The following is a 19046-nucleotide window of genomic DNA, read 5'->3' on the forward strand; positions in this document are numbered from 1 at the left end:
CTAAATCCTGGAAAATTTTATCCCACAGTACTATAGAAGTACTTCCACCAGCAGCACTGTAGCAGTACAAGGTAGAGTCTTGCTGCCATCATCTTGAGGGGAAGTAGGGATAGGGAATGTTGCCCACATGCCATAAATATTTTTTTCAAATATTATATGGTCAATAAATAGGCCAAGAATCTTTACAATTGTAAAGAACCAAGTGGGACATGTAGTCGATGGTGAGGAAGAAAGCCAAGCAGTTGTAGAGGAATGTCGATTTGAATTTAACTCAGAGGAATGTGTGTGAATGCATTTGAGGAAGTGCAAAAATGTAAGGGAGCTGCAGTAATTGGGAAGAAACTGAGTGGTGTGGAGGAATAGAAGGACCTTGGAGTATATGTTCACAAATCATTTAAAGGCTACAAGCAGATCCTTCAGTGGTTAAAAAGATATATTTGGCATAGAATATTAGAACAGGGAGGTTAGGCTAGAAATGTATATAGCAAAAGATAAGGCACAGCTTGTGTACAGTCCTGGTCACCACGTTACAGGAAATGCATGATCGTACTGGAAATGGTGCAAAGGAGATTTACAAAGATTTTTCTCCAGGGAGACTTCTCCCTAGGGCGAAAATGGCTAACGCGATGGGGCATAATTTTGAGGTGATTGGAGGAAGGTATAGGGGTGTGTCAGAGGTAAGTTTTTTTTACACAGAGTAGTGAGTGCATGGAATGCACTGCCAGCAGTAGGGACATTTAAGAGACTCTTAGATAGGCACATGAATGATAGAAAAATGGAAGGCTATGTGGGAGGGAAGGGTTAGATGGATCTTAGAGCAGGATAAAATGTCAGTACATCATCATGGGCAGAAGGGCCTGTACTGTGCTGTTATGTTCTATGTAAAGATGTTGCCAGGACTGGAAAATTGTATCTATGAGGAAAGACAGTAGTATTACTTTCTTTGAGGTAGAGGAGGCTGAGCGGGGATTTATTTGATTTGTAAAACTATAAAGGAATTAGATAGTCCGAGTGGGGGGAAATGAAACAAAGAAGCTGAGCAAATATCACAAATGGGTAGATGATACAGACAGAGAAATCAAGTTACCTGTAATTGAGTTCAACAAGCCAAGGCGGCAGCAATATGCCAGCATGGAAGATGAAATGCTGTTCAAGCTTGCGTTGGGTTTTATCGTAATGGTGCGGGAGGCAACAGACAGGTTAGAGCGGGATGGACAATTAAACTGGCAGGCAATGAGAAGCTCAGGGTCGCCCCTGCAGACTGAATGCAGGTGCTCTGCAAATTAGTCATCCAATCTGCATTTAATTTCTCCAATGTAGAGGAGACCTCATTATGAACATTTGAATGCAGTGCATCAGGTTGGAAAAGACTGTTTTGGTCCCTGGAGACTGGGAAGGGTAGAGGTGAAAATACGAGTGTTGCATTGCCTGCAGTTGCAAAGTGCTATAAGAAGGGGGGTGGTTGGTGAGATGGGATGAGTTGCAAAGGGAATGGTCCCTGCAAAATCCTGAAAGGGGAGGAGAGGAGAAGATGTGTTTGGTGGTGGAATCTCTTTTTGAAGGTAGCAGAAATTGCACAGAGTGATCTGCTGAATCCGGAAGCTGGTGGGGCCTTGGGTAAGGACCAGGGGAATTCTATTCTGTCTTAGAGGAGATGAGATTGGAGGCATGGGAAATGGATGAGATTTAGTCATGATCCTTGTTAATAATGGTAGGTGGGAAGTCACAGTTCAGGAAAAAGGAAGACATTTCAGAGGCATCTGTACAGAAAAGCTAATTATTAGAACAAATACAATTAAGACAAAGGATCTGGGATAACCGAATAGAGTCCTTACAGGAGGCAGGGTGGAACGAAGAGTAATTGAGAAAGCTGTAGGAGTTGGTAGGGGGAATTTGTGTGAGACTTCCTGCTGGTGTGTTCAACCAATCAACATTGTAACTAATGCTGGCTGCACACGGAAGTTTATGATGATGAATAGATTTTACACATGTGCATAATCTCAAATGCATCCTACTCCTTGCATATGTTGTGGGTGCTATCCAGTTTAGTGTTGTTTCTTTTAATGTGAAGGCTGAAATTTATTGATTTGAGCTCTTAATCTATGTTTGAGGAAGTTAAAAACCAGTATTGCTTTTCATAAAAATACAGGGCTATCTGCTGAGCACATGTATACTCAGTTACTTCTGGGTGACTTTATTTCCAGCAATTGTTTATATAATGATGGAGAGTTGTTTGCAGAGTTATTTTCATGTGATGGCCTCCATGATTCAATCTAGAATAAGTCCTTGCAATATGATCCATCAATCATGAGTGGCACTGCAAATGGCTATTATAGAGCCAAAAAATTTGTTTTTTATATAAATAAATAAATAAAGGTTATGAATAAAGTTTATAAATAAATAAAGGTTTTGCAGTAGAAGGCCTTCAAGTGTCTCTTCAAGAGGTAGCAACTCCATTATTTCATTAGAGGTACATCAAGGTGTCAGTTACGTTATGCACCTGAGTGCTGGTGTGGGCATTGTGCTTCTCCTTGATGTGGGAGATTCAATAACCAATCTCGATACAGTTCTTCACTGTACAAGTGAACAGTCCTTATTGAGCTGAAAAAAAACAAGACTGAAGAAGGGTCCTGACCCGAGATATTAACTGTCTGTTTTTCTCCACAGATGCTGCCTGGCCTGCTGAGTTCCTCTAGCATCTTTTTTTCATCTAGATTTCAGCATCTGCAGTTCTTTGTTTCTCTAGTCCTCTTTGAGCGAACAGCACAACATGCACAAAAGAGATGGTCCAGAGTTCACAACCTATCCTCCTCTGATCCCACTTTCTGATAGTATAAAAAAGATGTTTTTGATACTTAGCTTGGGACAAAGACAATGCAATTTACCAAACTGTAACTGTTAACATATCAACTATAACCCAATCCATGTTCAAGTTAACACATGATTGATTACTACTTCCCCTCACTGTCTCTCACAGCAGATTCCATGTGGGAACTCTTTTTCTACTCCCTCAAAGCTAGTAGTCTCATAGCTAGGCCTCTTCCTGTTAAATTTGTTACTATGGCAACAGCCAGCTCTTGTGTCTACATAAAGGCCTTGTGTGTCAGCTGGAGATATTTTGAAAGTGAGCTCATTGTCTTTTATCTCTACAGTGTCTCTTGCTAGCTTGACTGTTTCTTGTGCTTCCCAGTTTGTGCTGCTGAGATAATGGGCCTCAATGGATATGCAGCTGTCTTGCTAGGTTTTAGCGGTACTCTAGCAGAATATTCAAGGTAATATTAACCTTTGTCTATCTATGCTAGTGACGTTCCCTTACCAACTGTCCCACTATACCCTACGGCAGAATGCAGTGATTGCACAATTTAATGTAAGATCACTTCTTTCAAATAAATGTAGTTTATTTTGTGCATGGCTCATGATGTACTCAAAGCAGGTTAGTGTCAAGGAACCAAAAGAAACTACAGATGCTGGAATCTAGAACAATAAACAGAATGCTGGAAGAACTGAGGGTCAAGCAGCACCTGTAAGGTCACCCTGCAGGGTCTTGACCGAAAACATAGACTTATACTATTTGGTCACCTCCATGGATGCTGTTTGACTAGCTGAATTCTTCCAGCATTCTATTTTTTGTCCCAGTGTTAAGGAGTAGGTTAACCAGTATCAGCAGCTCCTGAAGGCTATGTGAAAGATGCCCTGCTCCTGAAGAGATAAAGAAATAACAACCTTGTATAAGTGCTAGAATGGTTGAACTGTGTTCTCTTATCAATATCCATTTTCCCATTACTGCTTACATTCACGTCAAGTACCTAATGTCAGGATAAGGCAATGCCTGATGCAGAGGAGAGTAAAATGCATATTAACCTTCAGACCGAGCCACAATGTGCCTTAATCCAGTTTCACAAAAACATTCTTGCTGCAAGTGTGGCATTTCATTTTATTGAACAGATATGACTTGCCAATCCATAAGGTGTTGTACAATGTGGGCCCGTGTTCACGGAGAATTGGAAAAAAAACTTGTAATCCAGTTCATAATGAACACTTAAAATTGATAAAAAGGAACACTGCCCTGTTAGTGTTTAATTGAAATGTGGGCTCCGAAGCAAAGCTAATACACTGCGCAATCTTCCTTGCCCTTTTTTTAAGGGACAGTTAAAGCACACATTTTAAAAGCTCTCAGCATAGTCAATGTATTCTGGGATGGGTCCTAGACTATGCTGAGGTGGCAGCAGGCTCTTGCCAATAATAGCTACAGAACACCGGAAGCTTCAAACAAAACTCTGTACTTTATTGTTAACAGCAAGGTATGTGTCAGTATATTCAGATGATGACTTATTTATATTACTATACATAAAAGTCCCATACTGCTTTCCCTCTTATAAAACAAGTGTATAAACATTCTGCACAAGTATACATGATCATTCTACATTTAGTTTGCTGACTGGCTTCTTCAGTCAGTTCAACTTCTGTTGTGTACTGGCCTGTGTTACGAACCAGCAACAAAAGAAGTACACTGAGTCATGATTCAGCGTTAAAAACTATTTTATTAATCACTACTTATGATAATAAGAAAAATAAAAGTAAAAATGTTAGAATGTTAGAATTAAAAATGTTAAACCTTGAACATTAACCCCAAAAACTAAACTCTTTGTGTGTGTGTGTGTGTGTGTGTGTGTGTGTGTGTGTGTGTGTGTGTGTGTGTGGCAAAGTCCCAAACTCCAAGTCCAGGAATGGTTCTTAAAGTTCAGTTCAGCAAGCCATAAGGTGAAACACGAGCAAAGGCTTCTTCAACAACCACCGTTGTCTGAAGATAAGACGTAGATGTAGAGAGAACAGAGAGAGTAATTACGAAATCCAAATGTTCCACGATGGAACCCAAACGACACTTCAGTGTTTACTCGGTGGTGACTTCCTCACCCTGAAAAGCATCTGAATCGTGGTCGTCCACACAAATACCTGTTTCCTTCTACAGGTCAGCAACAAAGTGAACTCCACCGGATTACTTCCAATTCCCATACGTGGATTGCAGTAACAGACACAGTTATTGTTTCTCATCCATCGATAGAGAAACTAGCAGGCTGGTGTCCCTCTCCCTTTTCTCTCTCTCTCCCTCTTCGACTTCGACTGACTTCTCCAACAACGTCATTACATTCTTTATCTTCTGTTGACGTAAGCACGCCACTCACTCACTCACTCACTCTATCTTAAAGGGACTTTCACCGAGTCCGTAACACCTGAGATAGAGAATGTGCAACCTCTTGGCTTGACTCACTGTTAAAGTTTTGTGACACTTTAAGAGTCATTGACTTTATTGACATCTGGAAAGATTTCAGTATCTTCAGGTATGTCTCTTGCTTTGATTAACATGGACACAACTTATTTTCAATCCATAACAAATGTCTTTTCAGACAATGGACTTGGATCATAGAAACAAGTCTTGAGGCTGACTGTTTTCCTCACTGAAGTTGGATAACTGAACAGCAAATAATGTGCATTTGTAATATCATGCCAATTTCTTGTTTGCAACTTCTAATGAGAGAACTGTTATGTTGCCTCCCCCCACCTCCTGGCAACAAAAGGGCATATATTCACATATATATTCGCATGACAATGTCATTATGTTCTATTCCTTCATGACTTGCACTTTATGTATAAATAGTCCATAACGCATTAGCTACATTTTGTATTTTCTCCATTTCCAACCACTGGCATCACAGTGGAGATTTTGAAACTGACTGAGAAACTCATTTGGGAACTATGCTGTGGGTCATTTATACACTTATAAAGTGATACACTTTATTGGAAATAGTGCAAGAAGTATTGAGTAATAATGTTTGTTGTCATGCTGGTTTTAATTTTACCCCAAGTCAGCACATTACACTTGTTATCTGATTAAATTGATTGAGTGGAAAGGTTTGTTTGCAACATAAAATCGAAATTACTTTCCCCATAAAGTGATATGGGGATTTGGGAACCTTTATTGTATAAAATTCATTAATTGTGGTTAATCCTTTCACCATTTTCAGACACTTGTTTTTGTAGTTGAATACTTGAGAAACTTAGTTCACCAAGAAGTCTGCTTTGAGTGGATTGTATATTATGCATACTGCTGCAAACTTTATTACTCAGTTATTTTGGCAGTAAAATAAGGTAGGCATTCAGGGACTTTACACTTCCTCCATTTAGAATTTTACAGTCCTGCAGTGCATTTTGATGATCACTTGCTCCTGTAATGTGTGTGTTTACCCATTACAGGTGCAGGATGACCTGCCTCAATGATTACCATCCTTACATCCATCATAATGAAATAATTTGAGAGGTTGGTTATGGCTTAAATCAACTCCTGCCACAACAAGGACCTGGACCTGCTTCAATTCGTTTGCTACTATGCTCCCTTGTTTTAGATATTTGCATCTTGCCCTCTGATACTAGTATGTTTCAGTAATCTATGTTTCAGTAGTGCTCTCAACTCTGTACTCCCTTGTCTTGTGCAATACCTTTTATGTGGCACCTTATTGAATGCCTTCTGAAAATCAAAATATGCTACATCCACTGTGTTTCCTTATCTACCCTGTCCATAATGCAGTCATCAGCAATCATCACTGAATATCCGTATTTCTGAACTTGCGATGGAAGGAAGGTTATTGAAGAGCAGTTGAACATGATTGGGCCAAGGACAAGACCCTGACGAACTCCTGTATTGATGTCTCGGGGCAAGGATATTTGACCTCCACCATTCACAACTTTGTGAAAGTTATGACTAAAACCAGTGGAATATTTTCCCCTTGATACCTAAGACCCACACTCAATCATATGCTGCTTTGATGTCAAGGGCAACCAGCCTCCCCTCACCGCAGAAAATCTGTGCCATGTTTGGACTAAAGCTAAAATGATACTCAGAGCCAAATGGTCCTGACAAAACCCAAACTAAGGATTGGACACCAAGTTATTGGTGAGTAAATGTTGCTTGATGGTAATGTCAGTTACCTTCTATGGCTTTGCCAATGATTGAGAAGAGATTAACTGGCTGTTTTGGTTTAATGCCATTATAACATACACATTCTCAACTCATCAGTTTCCCATTTGATACAAGTGTCTTTTTTTTCTTTTTTAATCTTTTTATTAAATTTCAAATTAATAAACAACAATAGTAACGATACAAATGATACAATGAGATCAGGATTGCAATAATAACGGTTAACATATACAAACACAAAGAGTAAAATATGTAATATGAACCTCCCAATCTCTTGATAATTGAACATGAAAAAGATTTGAAAAGAAGTTTGATTATATGGGAAAAAAAACCCAAACTAAAAAAAGAACAATAACAAAACAAAAAAAAATAATAATAAACAAAAACTAACCAAAAACTAAACAAAAACTGGGCTGTCGTATTTCATCAGTTAAAAGCATTATTATGTCATTAACTCCGCTCCTCTTTATTCGAATAGAAAGTTATTGAAAAGGATTCGGAAAAGGTCAGCTTACATCATATGAAAATGCTGGATAAATGGGCTCCAAGTTTCTTCAAATTTAACCGAAGGATCAACAGTACCATTCCTAATTTTTTTCTAAGTTTAAACATGTTATAGTTTGGGAAAACCATTGGAATGTAGTAGGAGGTTTAGGATCTTTACATTTAAATAGAATGGATCTCCTGGCTATTAATGTAACAACTGCAATCATACAACAAGCTGAGGCAGATAAATGGCCAGAATCCATCATTGGTAACCCAAATATTGCAGTAATAGGATGAGGCTGTAAATCAATACTCAATACCACTGTGATAATATCAAAAATGTCTTTCCAATATTTTTCCAAAAGAGGGCAGGACCAGAACATATGTGTCAGGGAAGCCACCTCAGAATTACATCTGTCGCAGATAGGATTTATATGGTTATAAAAATGAGCTATCTTATCCTTAGACATATGGGTCCTATGAACCACCTTAAACTGTATCAAAAAATGTCTAGCACACATTGAAGAGGTATTAACTAATTGGAGAATTTTCTTCCATGTCTCTAAAGGTAAAGGTACCTGAAGTTCTCTTTCCCATTCATTCCTAATTTTATCAGGTATTCCTAGACGTATTTTCATAATCAGATCTTAAATTACTGCTATCAAGCCCTTCTAGTAAGGGTTAAAACCTAAAATTTTTTCTATAATTTCAATTTGATGTGGTATTGGAAAAGTACGTAGAGTAACATTTAAAAAGTTTCTAATCTGTAAACATCTAAAAAAAAGTGATCTAGGCAAATTGTATTTATTAGACAACTGTTCAAAAGACAAGAAACGATTATCGACGAATAGATCACAAAAACATGTTATTCCCTTCGTTTTCCATAAAAGAAAAGCTGGATCAATTCTAGATGGTTGAAAGAAAAAATTGGATAGAATAGGACTTGATAAGATAAATTTATTAAATCCAAAAAAAATACAAACCTTGAAACCATATTCGTATTGTGTGTTTAGTTATTGGATTAATCATTTGTTTATTCAATTTAGTAAGTGCAAAGGGGAGCGATGCCCCTAAAATAGAAGCCAATGAAAACCCCTGCACTGACTCGCACTCGAGATTCACCCATCGTGGACATTGAATTATATCTAAATCTTGTGTCCAAAAAATTAAATATCGAATATTAATTGCCCAATAGTAAAATCTAAAGTTGGACAAAGCCATACCGCCATCCTTTTCTAATTTCTGTAAACATTTCTTACTTAACCTTGGGTTTTTATTCTGTCCTATATATGAAAGAATTTTAGAATCTATAATACCAAAAAAGGATTTAGTGATAAAGGTTGGAACCGCCTGAAATAGATACAGAAATTTAGGTAAAATAGTCATCTTAACAGCATTGATTCGACCAATCAGTGATAGGGACAATGGGAACCATTTAGTAAGCAATTGTTTAACATGATCAATTAAGGGTAAAAAGTTAACTTTAAATAAATCCTTATACTTCTTGGTAATTTTAACACCCAAATAAGTAAAATAATCAGTGACCAATCTGAATGGTGATTGCCTATAGATTGGAACTTGCATATTTAATGGGAAAAGTTCACTGTTATTAAGATTTCATTTATAGCCAGAAAAACCACTAAACTGAGTAAGCAGTGATAATACTGCAGGGATGGATTTCTCAGGGTTAGAGATATAAAGTAACAGGTCATCTCCATATAATGATACCTTATGCATCCCATCTCCAGGAATAATGCCAGATATGTTGGAAGAGTCACGAAGAGCAATTGCCAAGGGTTCCAAGGCAATATCAAATAGTAAAGGACTTAAAGGGCAGCCCTGTCTAGTACCTCAAAAAAGCCTGAAAAAGGGGGATCTCTGATTATTGATAAGTACAGAAGCCAAAGGTGTATGATATATCAATTAAATTGCGGATATACAATTTTGGCTAGAATTAAATTTCTCAAGCGTGCTAAATAAATATTCCCATTCGACTCTATCAAGTGCCTTCTCGGCGTCAAGCGAAGTAACACATTCTGGAGTTTTAGATGAAGGAGTATATGCAATATTCATTAACCTCCTAATATTAAAATGCAAATACCGATTTTTAATAAATCCTGTCTGGTTGTCAGAAATAATTTGTGGAAGTACATTTTCCAGTCTAGTTGCCAATATTTTGGAAAAAAATTTGGAGTCCACATTCAATAAAGAAATAGATCTGTATGATGCACATTCAGTAGGATCTTTATCTTTTTTTAGGAATTAAAGAAATAGATGCTTCATAAAAGGATTGTGGTAATTTACCTACAGATAAGGCATCTTTAAAAATTTTACATAACCAAGGAGAAAGAAGATTAGAAAAAGATTTTTAAAAATCTACTGTATACCCATCGAGACCAGGTGGTTTACCAAAGTTCGTCAAAGAGATTGCTTTCTTTATTTCTTCCTCTGAAATGGGTACATCTAATGTTAAACATTCATTAAGTGGTAATCTCGGAATATTCAACTTCCTTAAAAATTCGTGCATTAAGGTGGAATCATCAGGAAGTTGTGATTGGTATAAAGAGGTATAAAATTATTGATAGTGTAGCGGCTCATCGAACCGGGTCCCGACATTGCGAACGTCGTTGGAGGCCCCAATCCAAGATGGCGCGGGGCCCTCCTTCTTCCCCATCGTCGGGCTAGGAAAGCCCGCGTGCGGGAAGGTCAGGTGACCTGCGCGTGACGTCAGCGCGGGAACTGTAGTGCGGAACTGTAGCACAGGAGGTTTTGGGATATTAAAGGCACACCGCGCCCCTGTCGTTCATTCGACTTCCAATTTTGAACCAGCGACTCTGTGTCTTCATTTCGTAGTGTGTAGCTAGCCGCTACATTGGTGACCCTGACGGGCCCAAACGTTTTTGGACCCACGATGTCTTCACAGCAAGAGATACAGGCAGTAGCCCTTAAACTGCCCACCTTCTGGACCCTCCGGCCCCGTGTCTGGTTCGACCAGGCTGAGGCCCAGTTCCAGATTTGCCAGATCACCAGGGACAACACCAAGTACTATTACGTGGTGAGCGCCCTCGACCAAGACACCGCAGCCCAGGTTGAGGACTTCATCCAGGCGCCCCTGGAGGAGGAGAAGTACGATAAGTTCAAGACCCTCCTTCTCGAGACTTTCGGCCTTTCCCAACGCGAACGGGCCTCCCGCCTCCTCCGCCTCGATGGGTTGGGCGACAGACTCCCCTCCGCGCTCATGAACGAGATGTTGGCCCTGGCAGATGGTCATAAACCCTCCCTGCTGTTTGAGCAGATCTTCCTGGAGCAGTTACCTGACGACATCCACCTGTTCCTGGCGGATGCCGATTTCAGTGACCCCCAGAAAGTGGCCTCCTGGGCGGATGTCCTTTGGCAGGTGAAAAAGAAGAGCGAGGCGTCCGTCGAGCACGTTGCCACGCCACGTACCCAGCGGCCCAGCAGGCCAGACCCGGCAATCGAACGCACCCCACCCACCACCAGGTCTGAGAAATCGACCGACCATTGGTGTTTCTACCACCAGCGGTGGGGCACTGACGCCCGCAGATGCTGGCCACCATGCAGGTCCTGGAAATGCCAGAGCCAGCCGCCGCTGATGGCTATGGCGGCTGGCCACCCGGATAGCCTCTTGCATGTGTGGGACAGGTGTTCCACATGTCGGTTCCTAGTGGACACCGGAGCCGAAGTCAGCGTCATGCCTCCCAACAGCTGTGAGACTCGCAACTGCACACCAGGACCTGCCCTCAGAGCTGCCAACGGCAGCGCCATTTGGACCTTTGGCACCCATTTGGTACACCTCCAGTTCAGCACCTGCAACTTTACTTGGAGGTTCATCCTGGCCGCCGTCGCACAACCACTCCTCAGGGCAGACTTCCTTCGCGCCAACAGTCTGCTGGTTGACCTGCAGGGTAAGCGCTTGGTACACGCCAGGAGCTTCCAAACGTTCTCATTGGGTGAGGACAAGCTACCGGCCCCACACCTCGACTCCGTCACCACATCGACCAACGAGTTTGCCAGGGTCCTGGCAGAGATCCCGTCTGTACTAACGCCCCAGTTCTCCACCACCTTGCCCAAGCACGGCGTCCAGCATCACATCCCTACCCAGGGCCCTCCCCTCCACACCCGCGCCCGGCGGCTACCCCCAGACAAGCTCCGCCTTGCGAAAGAGGAATTCAAAAGAATGGAGGAGCTGGGGATCATCCACAGGTCGGACAGCCCATGGGCCTCTCCGCTACACATGGTCCCCAAGGCAGCCGGAGGCTGGCGACCCTGTGGCGATTACCGACGCCTCAACGACATTACTACCCCAGACCGGTACCCCGTGCTGCACATTCAGGACTTTGTTGCCAACCTGCACGGGCGGTCCATTTTTTCCAAGGTCGACCTCGTCTGTGGGTATCACCAGATCCCGGTGCATCCGGACGACATTCTGCAGATGGCACTGATCACACCTTTCGGCCTCTTTGAATCGTCCAGATGCCCTTTGGTCTCAAGAACGCTGCTCAGTCCTTCCAATGGCTGATGGACGCGGTCGGGCGCGACCTTGACTTCGCCTTCATATACCTCGATGACATCCTGATCACCAGCGACAGCCACCAGGAACATTTCATGCACCTCCGCCAACTCTTTTCTCACCTGAGGGATTTCGGCCTGACCATCAACCCAGCCAAATGCCAATTTGGGCTGGAGACAATCGATTTCCTGGGCCATCGGATCAACAAACACGGCGCCACACCCCTGCCTGCAAAGGTCGACGCCATCTGCCATTTCGCCAAACCCACCTCCATCAAGGGCCTGCAGGAATTCCTCAGTATGGTAAACTTTTATCACCGGTTCATACCATCCGCGGCCCGCATCATGCGCTCGTTGTTTGCTCTCCTGTCAGGTGGAAACAAGGACATTGTTTGGTCGGAAGAGGCTCACACCGCATTCATCGAAATCAAGCAGGCCTTGGCGGACATGGTCATGTTGGTGCATCCTCGCACGGACGTCCTGACTGCCCTCACGGTCGACGCCTCCAGCACAGTGGTCGGAGGCGTTCTAGAACAGCTTATCGAAGGGCGTTGGCAACCGCTTGCGTTCTTCAGCAGGCACCTTCGACCACCAGAGCTCAAATATAGCACCTTCGACCGTGAGCTGTTGGCATTGTACCTGGCCATCAGACACTTCCGATACTTCTTGGAAGGCAGGCCATTTACAGCTTTCACCGACAGCTTTGACCTTCGCCTTCAACAAGGTCTCAGATCCCTGGTCAGCACGGCAGCAGCGGCACTTGTCGTACATCTCAAAGTTCACCACTGACATCCGCCATCTGTCTGGGAAAGAGAATGTGGTCGCAGATACACTGTCACGGCCCACCATCCAAGTTTTGTCCCAGGGGGTGGATTTCGGCGTCTTGGCGGAGGCACAGCGAACGGACATGGAGATGCCCAGCTATCGCACCACAGTCTCGGGCCTGCAACTGCAAGATCTACTGGTAGGCCCAGGTGAGCGCATCCTGCTCTGCGATATCTCCACAGGGAGACCCCACCCCATCGTCCCAGCTGCCTGGCGCCAACGGGTGTTTGATGCCATCCACGGCCTTGCACACCCATCCATCCGGACTACTGTCCGGATGGTGTCAGACAAGTTTGTCTGGCATGGCCTGCGTAAACAGGTTTCTGAATGGGCCCAGTCCTGCACTCACTGCCAGACCTCGAAAGTACAGCAGCACGTCAAGGCCCCCCTGCAGGATTTTCAACCTACCCACCAGAGGTTCGACCATATCCATGTCGACCTGGTCAGCCCCCTCCCAGTCTCCCGAGGAGCGTGGTACCTCCTCACAATTGTCGACTGTTTTACTCGCTGGCCTGAAGCCATTCTCCTCGCGGACACCTCCACCCAGTCCTGCGCAAGGGCCCTTTTGTCAACTTGGGACACTGAAACGGGCCACCCGGCACATATCACCTCAGACAGGGGAGCTCAATTCACCTCCAGCCTGTGGTCTGCCGTCGCCGACTTATGGGGTTCCCAGATCCACTTCACCACCGCCTATCACCCACAATCCAATGGGCTGGTGGAGAGGTTCCATCGCCACCTGAAGTCAGCACTCACGGCCTGCCTTAAGGGGCCCAACTGGGTAGATGAACTCCCCTGGGTCCTGCTGGGGATACGCACCGCGCCAAAAGAGGACCTGCATGCCTTGTCCACAGAGATGGTCTACAGAATGCCCTTAGTCATCCCAGGCGAGTTCCTACCAGCCCCTCGGGGGCCAGAGGAAGAACCTGCCGTGGCGCTCGACCGGCTGCGCGAGCGGCTTGGAAACCTGGCCCCGATTCCCACCTCGCGACACAGACAGGCCACGACCCGTATGCTGACTTCCCTCCAAGACTGTAAGTTCGTCTTCGTCAGGAGGGGCGAGCACTGATCACCGCTGCAATGGCCATACGAAGAGCCATTGTGGGTCATCAGGAACAATGGGTCTACGTTCGTGCTGGAAATTGGGGGGTGCGAGGAGGTATTTATGATTGACCGACTGAAGCCGGCTCATTTAGACTTGGACCAACCCGTGGTGGTCCAGTGAGCGCGGTGCAGGGGCAGGCCACCCAAGCCATAGTTTATTTAATTCTGGTTTTTGTGACGGTATTGCCGGTTCTGTGGGGGAGGTTATGTAGCAGCTCACCGCACTGGCATCGAACCGGCTCCCGACATCGCAAACTTCGTTGGAGGCCCCAATCCAAGGTGGCGCGGGGCCCTCCTTCTTCCCCATCATCGGGCTAGGAAAGCCTGTGCATGGGTAGCTCAGGTGACCCGCGCGGGAAGTTTTGGGATATTAAAGGCGCACCGTGCCCCTGTCATTCATTCGACTTCCGATTTCGAACCAGCGACTCTGTGTCTTCATTTCGTAGTGTGTAGCTAGCCACTACAATAGATTTATTAATTTGGTCATGGTCAACTGTCAAATTACAATCTCGTTTATGAACTTTAATAATCTGACGTTTAGCCGAAGCAGCTTTCAGTTGGTTGGCTAATGATTTATCAGATTTATCACCATGTATATAAAACTGACTCTCAGTTTTGAGTAATTGATTTTCAATTGGGGGATGTTAATAACAAACTGTGTTGCAATTGAAGTTCAATTCTCTTTTTATAAAGCTCCAGATTAGGAGCAACAGAGTATTTTTTTTATCAATTTCTTTAATCTTATCAACCAATACACATATTTCATTATTAGTTTGTTTTTTTCAATCCAGCAGAATATGAAATAACTTGACCACAAATATAAGCTTTAAAGGTATCCCATAGTATCCCACTGGAAATTTCTTCCGTAGAGTTAGTTGAAAAGAAAATGGCAATCTGTTCTTTAATATCAAGTGTCTTAATAGAACTCAATACTTAACTGCAAAATTTATTATCATTAGTCTTACACCATAACAGCATTAAGAAATGATGTGAAACTGCAAGGAAGTAAAGTAGATTAATTTATCAACTATTAAAGAAAGTTTTTTTTGTTCTTCAACCCTTTTGTTTTAGCTAAACAAAACAAATCTTAATGACTTCAATAGAGTACATCACTTTCATTAATGATTACTTTGTGTAATCCAGCATCAGCAAAGTACATTCAGAAAACCAAGTCAGCAGGACTGAACTATTGCAGAACATTTCAGAAATCTCTCATCGACAGCTTAGTCGGCAAACAGGAGTTACAGCTTTTGCAATCTGACTGCAAACGTAGGAAAGCAGATTTCCAAGCACAATTCTGTTTGCATTTCAGGAGACTGTTCAATACAGCTACAAAGGTAGGATTTGTGATTTTGAGTATTTTTAGATGCTGAAGTTATTTGAAAGAATCAGGCAGATTATAAAACATGTCTGGCTTTAACCCCTGTATCCAGCAATTTCTAAGGAAAATCTGTTTTAACCTATTGGTACTAACTTTTTTTAATGCCTGCCTGGTGCATGGTGGTGACTGCATCTGAGTGCAGTATTCCATTTCAGAAACATGACACTGGTTGTAGAGTACTGGATAGGGCTCCCACTCTATTAGCTCATGCCTAAAACAAAATACTGCTGTTTTGATAAATAGAGTGGAAGCCTTTCTGAGAAGGAAGGGAAATCCTATCTAGGGCTACTTGATATTGTCTTTAACTGTAGGATTTTGGGACAGAAAACAAGTGAGTTGAAACTTTAGAGTTTATTTGGAAATATTTCGATTTGCTGAAATAGAGAATCCAGTTAACAATTTTCATTGTACATTGACAGACATAAATGCACCTTGTACCATATGGGTACAATTAACACCAATATTCGAGGCAGTGCATCCAATACAGCTGTAATATTATTTATATTTAAAATTGAATTTTGCTTGGTCGATTTATAGCAAAATATTCTGTAAAATTACTTGCGAGGTAATTTTCTCACTAATTTTCAATATTTTTAAGTTTAATTGGATCATTTGACTTGGGGATTAAAACAGTTCCACAGTCCTTAAAATGATGTGGTATCTTCCCGCGCTTAATCAACAGATAGATGAGACCTCAAAATCTAAGTTTCTGAACATTCAAGAGCCAGGAGTCTGGCTGTCCAGACCAGCTGTTTTATCCGCTTTGAAACTTTCTGTGGCAACACCCATATCAATCAAGAGTCCAACATTATTTGCAAGGCAAAGGGAGAGGGAGAGGCTAAATTTTGCAATATTAGTCTTATTTTCTTGACCACTTACATAACTGATGTTCAGGAATGTACAGTATACACCGTTTTTTTTTGCCATTGTTTTAATGCAATAGTTACAGCAATGCCTATAAGTATAAAGTTTGAAGTTTCTCTTCAAATATTTGGGCAGAGAGAGCAAAAACTCAAAGAGCACCTCAGTGCTACTCTCACATGAAACAAAAATCATAAGAAAACTTTTAAAATAAGAAACAAATAGACGATGCTGACTGGCTTTTTTTCTGCAGATTTTTCCACTGTTGTACCTCTTGGTAATTTGTTTCAGACTGCCTCCAGTTCAATAAACTGCTAATCTATTCTCTTAATAAGGAAATAGTGTGAAGTGTGCAAACACTGAAAGAGTAAGAAAATATATCAAATTTATTTAGGTAGTTTTATTTAGGCCTGTTCTAGGCAGTTTTATAACAGGCATACCTCAGCAGCAAACTAGTAGAAAATTGGTGGAATCATACTCGGCCCCAACCCTAGAACATAACTGAGGGAGCTCCTCTGGATAGTGTTCTGGCCCTATCAATGATCTTTCCTTCTTTGTAAAATCAGAAATGGGGATAGGGATATTTGCCAATGATTGGAATGCTCAATTCTAATTACAACTCTTCATGTAAAGAAGTAGTCCGTTTCTGCCTGCAATAAGGCCTATATAATATTCGGGGCAAGTTACATTTGCATCATGTAACTGTAAGGCCTATATAATATTCAGGGCAAGTTACATTTGCACCTTTCTTAGACATTCAATGGTATTACCATACCATATTTCCCTCAACATTCTGGGTGTTTCTAGAAACTTAACAAGATTATCTACCTCAGTTTAAAAATAGAAAATTCTGGAAACACTCAACAGGTTGGGCAATATCTGTGAAAAGGGAAACAGTTAACTTTTCAGGCTGAAGACTCTTCATCACAAAGGAGAGAAAACCAGTTACTTTGTCATTTGCAGAGAAGGTGGGGGGAATGGATGAATAGGATAATTGGAACATTTCTGATAGTGTGAGGGGAGGATTGCTGTGGGACTAAACTGAAGAAATCGCGTGGTCAATAGGTTGATTGAGACAGTTTGGAAAATAAAAAAGGAACAAAGTGTATGATAGGGTAGGGAGTGAGAAACTTGTAAGGGCTAGGAGATTAAAAAAGGATTTGAGGAAAATAATTTTTCACCCAGAGGGTGTTTGAAATCTGGAACTGATTCTCTCTGGAGAGGTGCAGGCAAGTACTCTCACAACATTTAAGTAGTTAGCTGAACACTTGAAATACCATGGCATAGAAGACAATGGACCATGCTGGGGAATGGTGGATTAGTATAGAATAGCACTTGACAGAGAGCGAGGATACAGACTAAGGAACGTGAAAAGGTGTGAAATGCAGGGCTGTCGGATGTGTTCAGCAAGTTAATGGAGAGAGAAAAACTGAACTGATACTACAGATGAATTACTTGCAGCAGAAATTCTGATACAGAAAGAAAATGCATATTACCTGAAGCAGATGAATTCAATACCATGTCCAGGAGGCTGCAACATGCCCAACATTCCTCCTGCACCGTTATAACAAGGTCCAATGTAAATTTGAGGAACAGCACTTTGTCTTCTGCCTGGGTACATTGCAGCCTCTTCTCCATACCTTCTCTGAAACTTAAAATTAGATTTCAGCATCTGCAGTTTTTTGATTCCAGCTATATAAATATTTGGCTACTCAGTGAAACACTCTCCAACAAGCAATTCATTGAAGCAATTTCAACAACTTCAATGCACGAGTTAAGAGCGTGCTCAGGTGACAAAAGTCCAATAAAACTCGAAGCTTGATGTTATCCAAGACAAAACAGATGACACGAAAGTTGGTGGTGAGGTGGATAGCAAGGAGGGTTGTCTGAGGCTACAACAGAATATAGATCAGATGGAAAGTTCGACAGAGCATTAGCAGATGGAATTTAATCCTGACAAATATAAGATGATGCATTTTGGGAAGTCAAATAGGGTAGGACATGTATAGTGAATGGGTGGGTGATAAGGTATGTTGATGTACAAAGAGACCTTGGGGGGTCAAGTCCATTAGATCCCTGAAAGTGACAACACAGGTCGATAGGGTGGTGAAGAAGCCATATGACATGCTTGCCTTCATAGGTTGGGACATAGGATATAAAACTTCCACTATACAAAACACTGGTTAGACTGCACTTGGAGTATTGTGTGTACTCTATGCTACAAGAAGAATGTAATTGTGCTGGAAAGAGTTCAGAGGAGGTTCACCAGGATGTTGCTGGATTGGAGGACTTTAGCTATGGGCAGAGGTTGGATAGGCTGGGTTTGTTTTCCTTGGAGCAAAGGAGGCTGACTTGATAGAAGTATATAAAGTTATGATGGGCATACATAGGGTAGATGATCAGAACCATTTTCCCACGATTGGAATATCAAAAACATAACAGCATAGCATTAAGGTGAGAGGAAGGAATTTTAAAGGAGTTTCAAGGGGATTTTTTTTTTACAGAGAATGGTTGTTGTCTGGAACTCTCTGCCAAAGGAGTTAGTTCTATTGGTTTTGAAATAGTTATGGAATGAAATAGCTTAGTCCACAAGTTAAAGTCCTAAATTGGGGCAAGGCCAATTTTGATGGCATCAGACAGGAATTCGTAAAGGTTATATGAGAGAGGTTGTTAGGAGGTAAAGCAGGGGGCTTTTAAAAGTGAGATTGGGAGATTTCAGGGCCAACATGTTCCTGTTTGAGTGAAGGGTAAAGGTGGCCGGATTAGGGAACCCAGGCTGACAAGGGATATTGAGACTCTGGTCAGGGAGAAGAAGAAAAGGCAAAAGTCAGATGTAGGCAGCTGGGATCAAGCAAATCCTTGTATAAGGGATGCAGGTGTACACTT

The 19046-nt window shown here is 42.2% G+C and overlaps 1 protein-coding gene across 1 annotated transcript in view; it reads left to right on the forward strand.

Moving 5' to 3' along the window:
• The first annotated feature begins 15122 nt into the window (after positions 1-15122).
• Positions 15123-19046, forward strand: part of slc7a9 (solute carrier family 7 member 9) — a 50053-nt gene continuing 46129 nt past the window's right edge. Inside the window, exon 1 of the mRNA XM_052028260.1 lies at positions 15123-15255. The gene's annotated coding sequence lies outside the window, so the exon portion shown is untranslated. The remainder of the gene's footprint in view (positions 15256-19046) is intronic.

This window comes from Pristis pectinata, chromosome 13, assembly GCF_009764475.1.
Source record: "Pristis pectinata isolate sPriPec2 chromosome 13, sPriPec2.1.pri, whole genome shotgun sequence".
Lineage (NCBI taxonomy): Eukaryota > Metazoa > Chordata > Chondrichthyes > Rhinopristiformes > Pristidae > Pristis > Pristis pectinata.